Source organism: Bombus vosnesenskii, unplaced genomic scaffold, assembly GCF_011952255.1.
Source record: "Bombus vosnesenskii isolate JDL3184/JDL3185 unplaced genomic scaffold, Bvos_JDL3184-5_v1.1 scf7180000015210, whole genome shotgun sequence".
Taxonomy (NCBI): Eukaryota; Metazoa; Arthropoda; class Insecta; order Hymenoptera; family Apidae; genus Bombus; species Bombus vosnesenskii.
The window spans coordinates 17,661-32,046 of NW_022883887.1; positions in this window are offsets into that span (position 1 = coordinate 17,661).

Consider the following 14,386-nt stretch of genomic DNA (forward strand, 5'->3'; position numbering starts at 1 on the left):
AAGTACTTTCTTCATCCCAACTTTCGTTATCGGACGAGGAGTTTTTTTATAACGTTTGTTGACCAGTAGATGAGTATTACGTTTGTATGTTGTTAACAATAAACAATGGACTTCGGTTGTGGGGTGGCTTAGGCAAAAGTACCGATACGTGACCGATTCTCGTTTTCTTGCGCGACGGACAGAGTTTGATGATCCACAGACTGCCGTATGTTGGCGGTGAATTGTACGATGCAATCAAGGTGCCGGAATTATCGCGGCGAACATTTATCAGGATTTTGATTGAACGCATAAGTAAGGGGTTTATGGTCCGTGAAAATTATGAAATTTTTTCCTTCTATGGCGTGTCAAAATCGCTTGACCGCGGTGTACATGGCAAGTAGTTTGCGATCGTACGCGCTATACTTTCGCGGCGCGGAGTTTAAAGGTTTGGTAAGGAAACTCAACGGCTGCCAAGCGTCGTTGACGCGTTGCTGCAGGGCCGCTCCTAATGCATGGTCGGATGCGTCTATCGCGAGGCTAATGGGCGCGCCAGGTATCGGATGCGCTAACATCGTGGCGTTAACGAGGACGCGTTTCGACTCGTAGAAGCAAGCGTCGAATTGCTCCGACCACTCGATGGGCGCGTTGCCTCTTTTCGCGCCTTTTAACAGGTCGTTGAGTGGCTTAAGTGTTTTTGCGGCCCCCGGTATGAAAGGTCGGTAGAAGTTAATCATACCGAGGTGCCTACGTAATGTTTTAACGGTCGCGAGAAGCGGTACTTCTACAATTGCGTCAACGCGTTCGGCTACCGGCTTTATCCCGTTGGCGTCTACGGTGTGTCCCAAGAATGTGATTTCGTACACATCAAATTCACACTTTATGGGGTTGATGACTACGCCGTTGTCGTGTAAAATTAAGATAAAAATAAGGAACTTGTTAATTTCCGAAAAGGAGATAAAGTTCTTTTTATTTTTTACTCAATTTATACAATTTTTTCGGTTCGCGATGATACACTTTCGATACTTGGATTAGTTAAGAATTTTTTTTTAGACTGACTGGATGATTTTGAAGGGAGCATTTATATTCTTCCATTCGTTGGAGTGGGAGAAGGTTTTGTTTATACTTAGTGTAAACTTCGGAGAACGGCTGGAGTGATCGAATGCCACTCAGGCAGCTGAGAACGGATGCTGACCGGACGGTCACACGCGATAAGGCGTTCGGAATTTCGGTTTGTTATATAGAGCTGCTCGAATTTCGTCTGTGACACCGTAATCGTTTAAGTTTTCAAGCAAAATCCGTAAGTGTTCGAATATTCCTATTTTCGTGTTACAATTTTTTTCGAGGTATTCATTGTCAACGTTCATATATGCAAATCGATGCGTTAAGAATATTGGATGTTCTGTTACAGGTGCCAAAAATACATGGCCTATTTTTATCGGTATGGGGTATACTCGCGTTATATGCCATGCCGAGTCTGTTAGCAAAGGTATGGTTATTTTAAAGAAAACTTTACTTTTGACAGTGAATACCGTTAATCTTGATCTTGATATCTAGAATAAAATGATAATTTTTGTACTTCGGTTCTAATGCTGAGTTATAAAGGTGATGTCCTAATGCTTTTTTATAACTCTCGATAAACATTACATGATCAATGATTTGAGGGCTAAGGATCCCTGCTTTTCCCATATTTATAGAGTTGAATATTCCTGTTAAGAATCGTGGATTTTCATAGCCGAAATAATGTTATAGGAACACTAAATTCACGCTGGAAGTTGCTGGAAGTTTCTTGGCATTGGACTAGGTGTTGAAGTTGGTTTCCTAATGGTTGGATTGGGATTATTGGTCGTTGGTCGTCGCTGCTCGGAGAATCGTGATCGTTCCATTGGTCTTGGTCGTCGACTGCGATCTTCTCTGAAGTATCGCTCAATGTCGGCGGCTTTCTTTTCAGCTTCCACAATGTTGTATGGTGGATTGGCGAGTAATACCTGTCCCATTTCGGTTTTTAGGCCTCGAATGAAATCGGTTACGGAGTCCTCGGTATCAAATTCATCCTCATGCGGCACACAAATATTGTATGCCCGCAATTACCGTAGTGACGGCACTTGCTCCAGAAGGCTGGTGACCCGCTTCATTTATTTTCGGGGCTCGATGGTGGCTTACCTGACGGAGACATCGGCTTCTCCTCGTAAAAGAAAGGTCTCATTTCGCTTCGTAATTGATCCGTCGTCCTGATGTCGCTCGTGAGTGCTAATCTCATTTCTCATTTTGGAATCTGTAAGTACTCAAGCAAGCCCTGATGCATTTTCTTTCGAATATGCGAATTTTTTCCATTTGGGAGGCTGATATGTTGTACCAGATTGGGCAGCCGTAGGTTATGATCGGTCTGATTAGCGCTTGATAGCATAGAATTTTTACTTTGCTGTCGAGATGTTTGGAGTAGAATAGTTTTTTTATTTTCCAGAATGCTTTATTGGCCTTGGTAAGTTGAATTTCGGTGTGCTGCTTGTAGTTTAATTTATAGTCTATGTTTACTCCCAGGTATTTTACGCAATTTTTGTGTGGTATGAGAGCCCCTTTGTCTGTTTTTTCTCTTAGTTGAAATTTTTTGCAGTATTCTCTTTCTATTGGGCCGATTTCACTTGACTTGGGTCTAAACAGTATGGTTTCGCATTTGCTTATTGTTGCGCATTGTTGATTTTTAATTTCCATGCGTGGTAATAGTCGTTTATTTTCTCAAAAAGTTCTTGGAGTTTCGTTTTTATTGTTTTGATTTTGCGGCCTGTTACGTAGATGATTAGGTCATCTGCGAAGGCTATGGAGCGTTCATGGGTGGATGTATTGAGATTAAAGAGATTTAGTAAGTCACTGTTGTAAATACTGAAAAGTAACGGGGAATTTACTGCACCTTGTTGTAGACCGTTCTTTATGGAGAATTCTTTGCTTGATGAGTGTGAACCTTCAGTCATTACGAATGTTCTGCTTGTGATCATGTCCCAGACCATTTTAGTCAGGTGTTTAGGGAACTTCTTTTTGTTCAGTTTGTATATGAGACCTGGGATCCAGACTGTGTCGAAAGCTTTTTCGAGGTCTATTAGACAGGCGGCTACTCGTTGTTTTGCGTTTAGGGCCCAGCAGATGTCCGACGTGAGTTTGTTTATTGCGTGGATTGTGGAGTGTTTGTGTCGGAAGCCGAATTGGTTCTCTGGGATTATGTTGTTTTTTGTGCAGAAGGAGGTTAGGGGGTTGTTTATGGTTATTTCAAATACTTTGCTTATGTTGGGGAGGAGACTTATGGGTCGTAGGTTTGCGGGCGAGGAGCCGTCTTTGTTTTTTTTTGTTATGGCTATCAGTTTGGCTTTTTTCCATTTTCTGGGGAAGTATGTGTTGTTTAGAGCATTGTTGAAGAGTACCGTGTAGTACCATTTTATTTTGTTCGGTAGGCGCTTGAGTAGGGTGTTTGGGATGCCGTCGAAGCCGGAGGATTTTTTGTTGTTTAGTTTGGAGAGGATTGTGTTTAGTTGATTGTAGTTTGTGAAGTAGTTTATTTCTGGATCTGGTTGTTTGGGATTGTCTGCGGTGTTTTCGTTTGAGAACGTGCAGACTGTTTTGTTTAGCATTTTGTCTTGTTCCATTTCATTTTTGAGTTTGTTTGTTTCGGCGATGATAATTCTGTTTAGTTGTTCTCGGCCCATGTGTTCGTTTTGCGTATGTATTTTGGAAAAGTGGGTGCCGATGATGTCTAGTTTTTCTATTGTTTTGGGTATTATGAAGTTGCCCTCGGTGTCTTTGATGGTGTTGTGTATCGTTATACCTGCTTCTTGGATGAGGGAGGCATTTTCTGGGGGGCAATTTGAGAGGTGGGATGGGGTTTTGTTCTTTTGGTCTAAAGATTTGATTTATTTGTGGGAACATGTTGGCTGAGTCGTTTTTGGAGATGTTTTTTATTTTGTTTGTCCAGTAATGGTTTATAGAAATTGCGAATTCTTGTTTCAGTTGCGCTTTTATTCTGTGTAGTAGGAACTTTAGGAATTCTAATTCTTCTCTTTTGTCGTAGGAATAGTTGAATTTTATATTGTTTATTTTGGAGAGTATGTAGCTTTTATCTCGCTGTAGATCTTTTATTTTATTGTTTATATAGGGCTCGCATGAATTTTTTTGTTTTATGATTGGCACGGATTTTTGGAGAGCGATTTGTGTGTGTTTTTCTATTTCGTCTAAGAATGAGTCGATTTGTCTGTTTGTTAGGTTGACGTTGTTGTAGATCTTTAGGTCGCAGTTTTGTTCGAGTGTGTTTTGGAACTTTTTCCAGTCTGTCTTTTTGTAGTTGTACCTGGGTGTCTCGGTCTGGGTTTCGAGTGTTAGGAAGTCAGATGTGTTTTTGTTAATTTGAAATACTAGGGCGTTATGGTCACTGTCATAGGCTAAGGTTTTTACGGTGTTATTTGGACGTAGGTTTTGGAATTTTAGTCGCGCATCTGCTAGGCATATGTCCAGGTATGAGCCTCCTTTTGGGTAAGAGGGTAGCTCGGAGCTGTATAGGTTTGTTTTGTAGCGGATGCTTTTATTGTCTAGCCAGTTTCTAATGAAGTTGCCTCTCGTGTTGTTTATTTCGTTTTTCCAGCTTGTATGTTTCGCGTTAAGGTCTCCTGCTATCATATAGTAGTTTTCCGGTTTGTTGAGCTGCAAGAGTTCGAAGAGATTATTGAATTCGTAGTTAAATTCTTTCTGGTTTCCGTGGGTTGCGTAGGCTGCAGTGATGAATAAATTTTCCTGATTGCCTATTTTTATTTTTATGATCGTTGTTTCTAAGGTTCTGAAACTTGTTATTTTATCAATTAGGATCGTTTTGTATTTTATAGGGTTTTTTTTTTTTTTTTTATCTTTTCTTGATCGCTGTTCCTCCTCCTTGACTGGCGTTCGGTCTGTCGTGTCTTATCATGGTGTAGTTTTTGAAGTGTACATTGTGTCTTTTGTTTAGTTTTGTTTCTGAGATGAGTACCATATCGGGGGCTTCTTTATTTATTAGGGTTAGCATACTGTATCTTTTTTGGTTTGAAATTAAAGAGTTAGCATTTATTGCAATTATTTTCAGATGTTTTGGGTTAAATTTATGTGTCTTTTGCTGTGATTGTCGGTTTGGCGTGATTTGGTTATTCGTCGTCTGTACTATTGAAAGTGCTGAAGATGGCGTCGAACCTTTCTTCGTGCGTTGATAGTGTATTTTTTATTTCGTTTAATTGCATTTGTTGTTCTTTTAACGCTTGGAGAATACCTTTTTTAGAGTCTTCGATAACGTTTATAATGTTTAGATGGTGGGAGTTATCGATTGTGATTGGGCTTTGGCTTGAGCGCGGATCTAAGTTTGCTGATTGTGATGTGTTTTTGGTTGTTTGGTTTGCTTTTTTGTTTGCTGTTTCACTACGTCAGAGAACTTTAGTTCTGGGACGTATTTGCGGCTTATTTGGGCAATTCGTTGTGTCTTTGCTTCTTTGTCTTTTTTGATTTTATCGGCTAGCTTTTTACGAAGCTCTACGAGTTTGGGGCAACCTTTGTATGACGCGGGGTGTCCGTAGTTTTTGCAGTTGACGCAGAATATTTTGTCTTTGGTTACTGCGTTTTCCCTTTTTATTTTGCAGTCGCCTGGGCCATGGGGCTCACTGCATTTAACACAGCGGTAGTTTAGGTTGCAGTTTTGCGCTGTGTGGCCTAGTCGCTGGCATTTGTGGCATTGAGTTATGTCATCCTGATTTTTTATTATTTTTTCTCATTTTATCTTGTAGTAGTTAAAATGGTTTATTTTTAGTAGCTTGCTTATATTGCTGTCGGGGGATATCTGTATTATGTAGATTGGGAGCAATATATTGTTCTCCCTTGATTTTTTTGTCGTAAATCGTGAGACTTTTGTAAACTGGACGTCGTCTATTTGTAGAGCTTGTAGGTCTGTGAGTATTTCTGTTTCCGTGTAGCTATTGTCTAAACCTTTTAACAAGTATGTATGGTGTTTCTCTATTTTGGGTGTGTATGTGTAAAAGGTTGTGTTCGCTGAGAGGAGTGTTTGCTTCGCTTTAGGGAAGTCGGGTAGGTTTTGGAGGTAGAGTGCGTGTTTACCTGCGTGTATTCTTTTAATGTGAAATTGTTTAATGTCCGCTACTTTCTCTATGAGCGTTACGGTGTCCTTGGGGTCTTGTAGGATTATGTTGATGGGTGGCGGTCTGTTGTCTCTTGTGGTGGGTGGGGTGCTCTTACGCTCCTCCGCGGAGCATCCGGTGGGGCGTCCGTCCGGTGCTCGGTCCCCCCTTGGCGGTGTTGGAGGCGCCGGGCCTCCTGGGTTGTACGATGAGGCCTGTCGCCCCTGCGATGTTGATTGCTTTGGCGGTGTGGTGGGACTGTGTCTTCCCATTTTGCCACGTAATACTTGGTTTTTTTTGTCTTATTTGCTCTGGCGTTGAGCTCCATATTGGGTAGTTTTGCTGGTCCCAGCTGTGATTGTGGATGTGGTTCTGATTCTAGTAAGCTAAATCTGTTTTTTGTTGAAATCGCTGGGGGCGAGGCAGCTTTTATGGGTCTCATGTTTCCGACTTCCTTAGTCCTTTCGTCCTGGGCGGAGAGATGCTCTTCTTTTGCATTTTTTAGGATATCTTCCAATCCTTTGGTCCTGGCCACTAGGTTTGGTTGGGGGTTGAGTTTCCGCGTCTTTTGCGCGGACAGTCTTAAGCTATTGTTGATTTCCTTGGCCGCTTTTTGCGGATTTATTTTTCTTTTGGTGGGTTTTCTTGTTAATTCTAAGGTGGGTTCCGTTGCCTTGCCTTTTGCATCATTCTCGGTAAATTCAATTTTTTTATTTACTTTTATTTTCTTATTTTTTTTAAAATTTTATTTTTATTTGTCTTTTTATTTATAGCGATGATATCACTGCAATATTTCCTGGACCTAAGCCTGATGTCCCTTTTTGGGCTGAGGGGTCCGTCCTGTTTGGAGGTTAACGATCAACTGTTTTTAGTATGTGTACTACCGAAGGAAGTAATTCTCATTTTGGCACACACCTATATTTCTTTAAATATTCTATTTTTTGACCATGGAAAACAAATAAGAAAACTATTAATTTCAGCCAACGCCCATACCGCGCTGAATGCAATCGTTCTCGTCATATAATTACCGTGCGCTGAAACAGGATAGGAAATCAACTGTCCGCGCAAAAGACGCGGAAACTCAACCCCCAACCAAACCTAGTTGCCAGGACCAAAGGATTAGAAGATATCTTAAAAAACACAAAAGAAGAGCATCTCTCCGCCCAGGACGAAAGGAATAAGGAAGTCGGAAACATGAGACCCATAAAAGCTGCCTCGCCCCCAGCGATTTCAACAAAAAACAGATTTAGCTTACTAGAATCAGAACCACATCCACAATCACAGCTGGGACCAGCAAACTACCCAATATCGAGCTCAACGCTAGAGCAAATAAGACAAAAAAACCAAGTATTACGTGGCAAAATGGGAAAACACAGTCCCACCACACCGCCAAAGCAATCAACAACGCAGGGGCGACAGGCCTCATCGTACAACCCAGGAGGCCCGGCGCCACCAGCATCGCCAAGGGGGGACCGAGCACCGGACGGACGCCCCACCGGATGCTCCGCGGAGGAGCGTACGAGCACCCCACCCACCACAAGAGACAACAGGCCGCCACCCATCAACATAATCCTACAAGACCCAAGGGCACCGTAACGCTCATAGAGAAAGTAGCGGACATTAAACAATTTCACATTAAAAGAATACACGCAGGTAAACACGCGCTCTACCTCCAAAACCTACCCGATTTCCATAAAGCAAAACAAACTCTCCTCTCAGCTAACACAACCTTTTACACGTATACACCCAAAACAGAGAAACACCATACATACTTGTTAAAAGGTTTAGACAATAGCTACACCGAAACAGAAATACGTACAGACCTACAAGCCTTGCACATTGACGACGTAAAATTCATAAAAGTCACACGATTCACGACAAAAAGATCAAGGGAGAACAATATATTGCTCCCAATTTACATAATACAATTATCTCCCGACAGCAATATAAGTAACCTGTTAAAAATTAACCATTCCAACCAACCATAACCAACTACTTCAAGATAAAATGGGAAAAATTATAAAAAAAAAAAATTATTACAACTCAATGCCACAAATGCCAGCGATTAGGTCACACAGCACAAAACTGTAATCTAAACTACCGCTGTGTAAAGTGCACTGAGCCTCATGGTCCAGGCGAGTGCAAAATAAAAAAAGAAGAAGCAGTAACCAAAGAGAGCGTTAACTGCAAAAAACAGTTCTGCCCGAACAGCCGAGCTAAACGGGCGTGTAAAACGGGCTTCAGAGAAAGTGCGGCAAGTGGGGAAGAGAAATTTAAGAACGGTTACGCCTATAGCCAAACTGTGGAAACCCGTGTCTTCTATCAAGAAGACTAGCAAACCTACCATGGAAAATATTGCACCAATAAAAATTATAAACAAACAAGATCAATACTACATATACAAAACAACAGATACATCAAAAACAAGTCAACCAACAAACCAAGGACAGGACTACTCAGCCACAATTGAAGTTGACATGGAAATCAACAAAGTAACAACTCAACAGGACGAAAGCTGGAAGGTAGCCAGCTATAACAAAAAAAGAAAAATAACAGGTAATCTAGATACGGAAAAGCAGCGATGGCTGCAAGAATTACCGCTAAGAAACTCCTTCAGCTCGCTAACAGAAGAATTAGACGACGACCCAACAAGCAATACCACAACTCAACCAACACACATTACAAAACCTCCACCAATATTTGTTGAGACGCAAATAATAGACCCGCTTATTGATCAACTTAACAATATTGTTGGAAAGGATAATTACACAATAAAACAAACAAAATTAGAACAGGTAAAAATCCAAACAAACACACCAGAAAATTATAGGAAAGTTATAAAAGAATTAAGGGGAAAAAATGCTATATACCACGCGTACCAGCTCAAAACGGAAAGGAGCTACAAAGTAGTTATAAGAGGACTGCATCCAAAAATTAACACAAAAAAACTAAGTGACGAATTAGCAAAGATGGGCCACCAAACAAGAACTATAAACAATATTACAAGGTACGATACGAAGCAACCATTACCGCTATTCTTATTAGAATTAGAACCTAAAAATAAAAACAAGGAAATTTTCGATATTAAAAAAAATCTTAAACACACTAATCACAGTCGAGCCACCCAGGCAAAAAAAGACATACCACAATGCATGAGATGTCAACAATATGGACACACTAAAAATTACTGCAACAGGAACCCGGCGTGTGTCAAATGCGCAAGAAAGCACCTTACAGTGAACTGCCCAAACACGGGAAAAATAAATGATGTAAAATGTTACAATTGCGGTGGAAATCGCCCAGCTAGTTACAAAGTCTGTTTAGTAAGAAAACAACTTCAAGGTAAATTTTTTCCGCCGCTTCGTAACAGGATATACACTAACTCTCACACACATCAGGATAGCACAGTAACTGAAACATCAACAAACATACAGCATGTAGTGAACATCAACCATAATAATACCAACACCTTTGATAGTCGAAGCTACGCGCAAGCAGCCAAACAGTCAACACCCTTAGATAATCAAATCCAGAACAATAACATCGACGCTACAGAAATCATAGAACTGATGAAGCTATCCATTAAAAACACGGAAATGTTAGCAAAAATGATAAGTGAACAAAACGCAATCCTTAAACAGCAAACGCAACAAATCACACTCATGCTACAGCTACTCACAAACACGCTAAGCAAAAAATAAAAATTGACACGCCTAAAATAGCAGCCTGGAACTCTAACGGCCTACAACAAAGGGCCTTAGAAACTAAAACATTCCTGTACAACAATAATATCGATATACTACTTGTTTCAGAAACACACTTCACTATAAAAAACTATTTAAAAATACCGTACTACACCATATATGATACCAAGCATCCCTCAGGAAAAGCACACGGAGGGACCGCAGTAATAATAAGAAACGATATTAAACATCATTTACACAGTCAAGTTTGTAAGGAATATATCCAAGCAACCACCGTTACAGTACAAACTAGCAGCAACTATTTACAGTTATCAGCAGTATATGTACCACCGCGACACAAAATTACATCACAAATGTGGGAAGAGTACTTTCAACATTTAGGTGACAAGTATATTGCAGCGGAAGACTATAATTCGAAGCACACACTATGGGGATCAAGAATCACTACACCCCGAGGTAGAACCTTGGAAAAATACATTAGAAACAATAACCTCAATATATTGTCCACAGGAAGACCGACATACTGGCCGACAGACCGAGCAAAATACCTGACCTACTTGATTTTGCAGTTACAAAGGGACTAAATGCAAATAAACTACATATAGCACCCAGTATTGAGCTTAGCTCCGATCATACACCCATAATTATTACATATAGAAACAAACCAATACTTTATAACAATTCAGAGATAATAACACCCCCAAATGGCAAACATTTAAAGAAATAGTTGAGAACAAAATCAATTGTAACATCCCATTGAAAACACCTGAACACATCGAACAAGCAGTAACAACACTTACTGAAACTATCCAAGAAGCAGCATGAAAAAAGGAAAGCGAAAGCAAAATGGCAAAAACATAGATCAAAAGAAAATAAAAAACACCTAAATAAACTTGCAAAGGAAATTAAAAACAAAATAAAAGAACACAATAACAATGAGTTCACAAAATTCATAGAGTCACTATCTGCGCACGAGAACTCCAACTACACCCTATGGAAAGCCACAAAAAAAAAAAAAAAAATGAAAAAGCCAATAAAACTAGACCCAGCAATCAGAAAAGCAGATAATACATGGGCAAGAAGCAACGAAGAACAAGCTGAAGAATTTTCCAACCACCTAAGCAACATATTTACACCACATATAATCAATAATAGCAACCACAATTGTCATACCGATGAGGATGCGTTAACCACTAGTACCTCAACTGACAAACACTATATCATACCTAAAACAGCAGCACAAGAAATTAGAAACATAATCGAGAAAACAAAAAAACAATAAAGCACCAGGGATCGACCTAATCAATGGTAAAATTTTAAAAAACCTTCCTCCAAAAGCGATACGACTAATCACAATAATTTACAACGCAATATTAAGAATGCAATACTATCCTAAACTATGGAAACTAGCACAGATCATAATGTTACCTAAACCAGGCAAAGACCCACACCAAACAACTGTTAGGGAAGTGATACATTTACACTGTACATGAGAGTGTGTGTGTAAGGATCAGAGGGCATCCAGGTCTTAGTTGAGACAGTCAGCGCCCGCTTAGCCGCGGTGGAAACGCTAGTTTCCCATCGATCACGAAGGTTAAGCAACGGTCGCCGCGGCACGGACAAGGATGGGTGACCGTTCGGCGGGCGCTGACGAAGAGGAAGGAGGCGCACCGAAGCCATTTTTCTGGGACTATCCAAGGAGCACGAGGCAGGCAGAAGCCCCCGGGACACAGGACTACCCTGGGAAACACCGATGGATCTGATATTTCTTATAGTCGGGTGGCGGCTGGCCGGTGTCCGCGGCACTAGCCAGTTCGCCGATCCGGTGCGGAAATTTCGGAGAAGTTGGTGGCCCCCACGCCTGTTAGGACCACTCACCACCTCATCACAAGGGGCTCCCTGGCACACCTGCACCAGCTCTGACCGGATCAGGGTGTGAAGAGTGAGCGGCACCAGGACAGGACACACCGTTGACGACCTCGGCAAAAAAAAACCAAAAACAAGAAACATGGATATAGAAAACTTAAGTAACAAAGTTTGCGGTGCAGGGGAGGGATACTCCAGTACCGGCGCAGCCGTGGGTAGTGAAGTGGGCCCCACTGCGTCGACAACTCGCGACCACGGCCGTTCGAGGGTGGACCGCCAGGCCCCCGGACGTGTTTCTACGCCTGGCGATGGAACAGGAGACAGGAGGAGGACAACAGGAGGACAACCGGAGGACAACCGGAGGACAACGGGAGGACAACCGGAGGACAACCGGAGGACAACCGGAGGACAACGGGAGTGTTGAGGTTATTCGGTGTGTAAACAGAGAAAACACGTGGATAAATTGTAAGGTAGAAAATATATTTAAATAGAAGTGTAATAAGTAAAAATACAATTTGAGCTGGTCCAGATCCGCACGCTAGCTGTGTTACCTAATAACTGAAAAACCCCGAAGCCAACGTCGCCTGTCTACTGTTTATGGCCTGACTTCGTCGCAGTCTTTTGTCTACACGCTGTCGATGGCTTCAGTGCTTGAGAAAACTAAAAAAGACCAGATGTAGAGTTTTCTTAGAAGTGGTAACCACTTCAACACCCTCCCTAAAACTCTACATCCCTACAAACAATTATCTCAAATTTACAAATTATCTCTTAATATTTTCTGACTCTTGTCGTAAATATCTGAAAATTAATTTGTCAATGCCTTCTCAAGTACATTTGCCAACCGCCTTTCTCTTTTCCATACAAATTAATTTATTACACACAAAAAAAAAACTAGAAGACTAAACAGATCATGTAGAGTTTTTCCTCTTTTTTTTGAGAAGTAATAATCACTTCGTCACCCTCCCTAAAAACTCTACATGTTTACAAACAATTACCTCTTAATATCTTTTTTACTTTTCAAACCTAACTTTTTCCTTAAATATTCAAATCTCGGTTTTGGCAACGCCTTTGTACATATATCTGCCAATTGCTCTTCGCTTGTTACATACGTTATATCAATTTCGCCTCTATTGTATAAATCTCGCAAGAAATGATATCTTACGTCAATATGCTTACTTCTTTGATGGAATTCTGGATTCTTAATTAATTTCACGGCACTAGTATTGTCTACACATAGCATATACTTAAGGATCTCTAATTTACATTCAAGAAATATTTTCTTTAACCACATAATTTCTTTCGCTCTTGAGGCTGCACTGACATATTCAGCTTCGGTCGTAGATAGAGCTATACATTGTTGTCGCTTACATTGCCATGTGATGGCCGCATTCGCATACTTACATACAACGCCTGATGTCGACTTTCTTGTTTCTTTGTCGCCTGCATAGTCAGCGTCACTAAAGGTTTCGAGACTGCCGGCTTTTGTATATAAGAGTCCCATGTCTGCGGTCCCTTTTATGTAGCGCAAAATTCGTTTGACTAATTTCCATTGATACTGGTTTGGATTCTCTAAGTGTCTCGCCGCTATATTTATTGCAAAACTAATATCTGGCCTACTTACGGTTTGTAAAAACATTAAGTTCCCTACGGCTTCTCTGTATGGTGCGTTACAATCATTATCGCCTATGTTACTTTCGTTCCAATTAGTCTCGATAGGTGTAGAAACACTGTTTGCCTCATTCATATTAAATTTTTCCAATATGTTTTCGATATACCTACTCTGATGAATGAATATTGAACCATCTTCTAACCTATTAATTTCAAGTTCAAGAAAACTCTTTACTTCTTTCGAACTCGTAATTTTGAATTCTTTATTTAAATCATCGAAGAATTTATCAATTAAAGATTCGTCTGAAGCTGCTACCAGTCCATCGTCTACGTATATGGTCATCAACATTAATTTGTCGTCTTTTGTATAAATATAAAAACAAGGATCTGCGTTACTCTGATAAAATTTTAAGTTCGAGATAAATTTTGTGAAACGTTCCGTCCAACATCTTGGAGACTGCTTTAAGCCATATAGGCTTTTTAGCAATTTACAAACCCGATTTGTACCATCATCATAACCTTTAGGTTGTTTCATATAAATATCTTCTTTCAGACTTCCATATAAGAATGCGGTTTTAATGTCGAACTGTCCGAGGTGTAAATTATTTTTGGCTGCAATACTGAGCATTAATCTAATTGTGTCAAACCGAGGAACGGGACTATATGTTTCCTTATAATCTATGCCTTCTTTCTGTGAACACCCTTTTATTACAAGTCGCGCTTTGTATCGTTCCGAGTTGTCCGGATTTAGCTTTATCGTTAAAACCCACCTATTGCTAAGTACCTTCTGATCTTTAGGTTTTTCTACAAGTATCCACGTCTTATTTTCATGGTGCGATTTCATTTCATCACTCATAGCTGTTTCCCATAACTCTTTCTTTTCGGATCTCATCGCTTCATTAAAATCCACCGGTAATTTTTCCGCTACGTACGTTACTGCGTTACCATAAAAATCGGTTCGTTTGATCTTATCTCTATCTCTCAATTGTCTCACATTGTCGCTAGTTCCATGAGGTTGTTTTTCATGTTGCACTTTCTCTCTGCACTTTCATACGTACATGCTCTATCGCTCTGCGCACTCACATCTTCGCGCTCGACAAT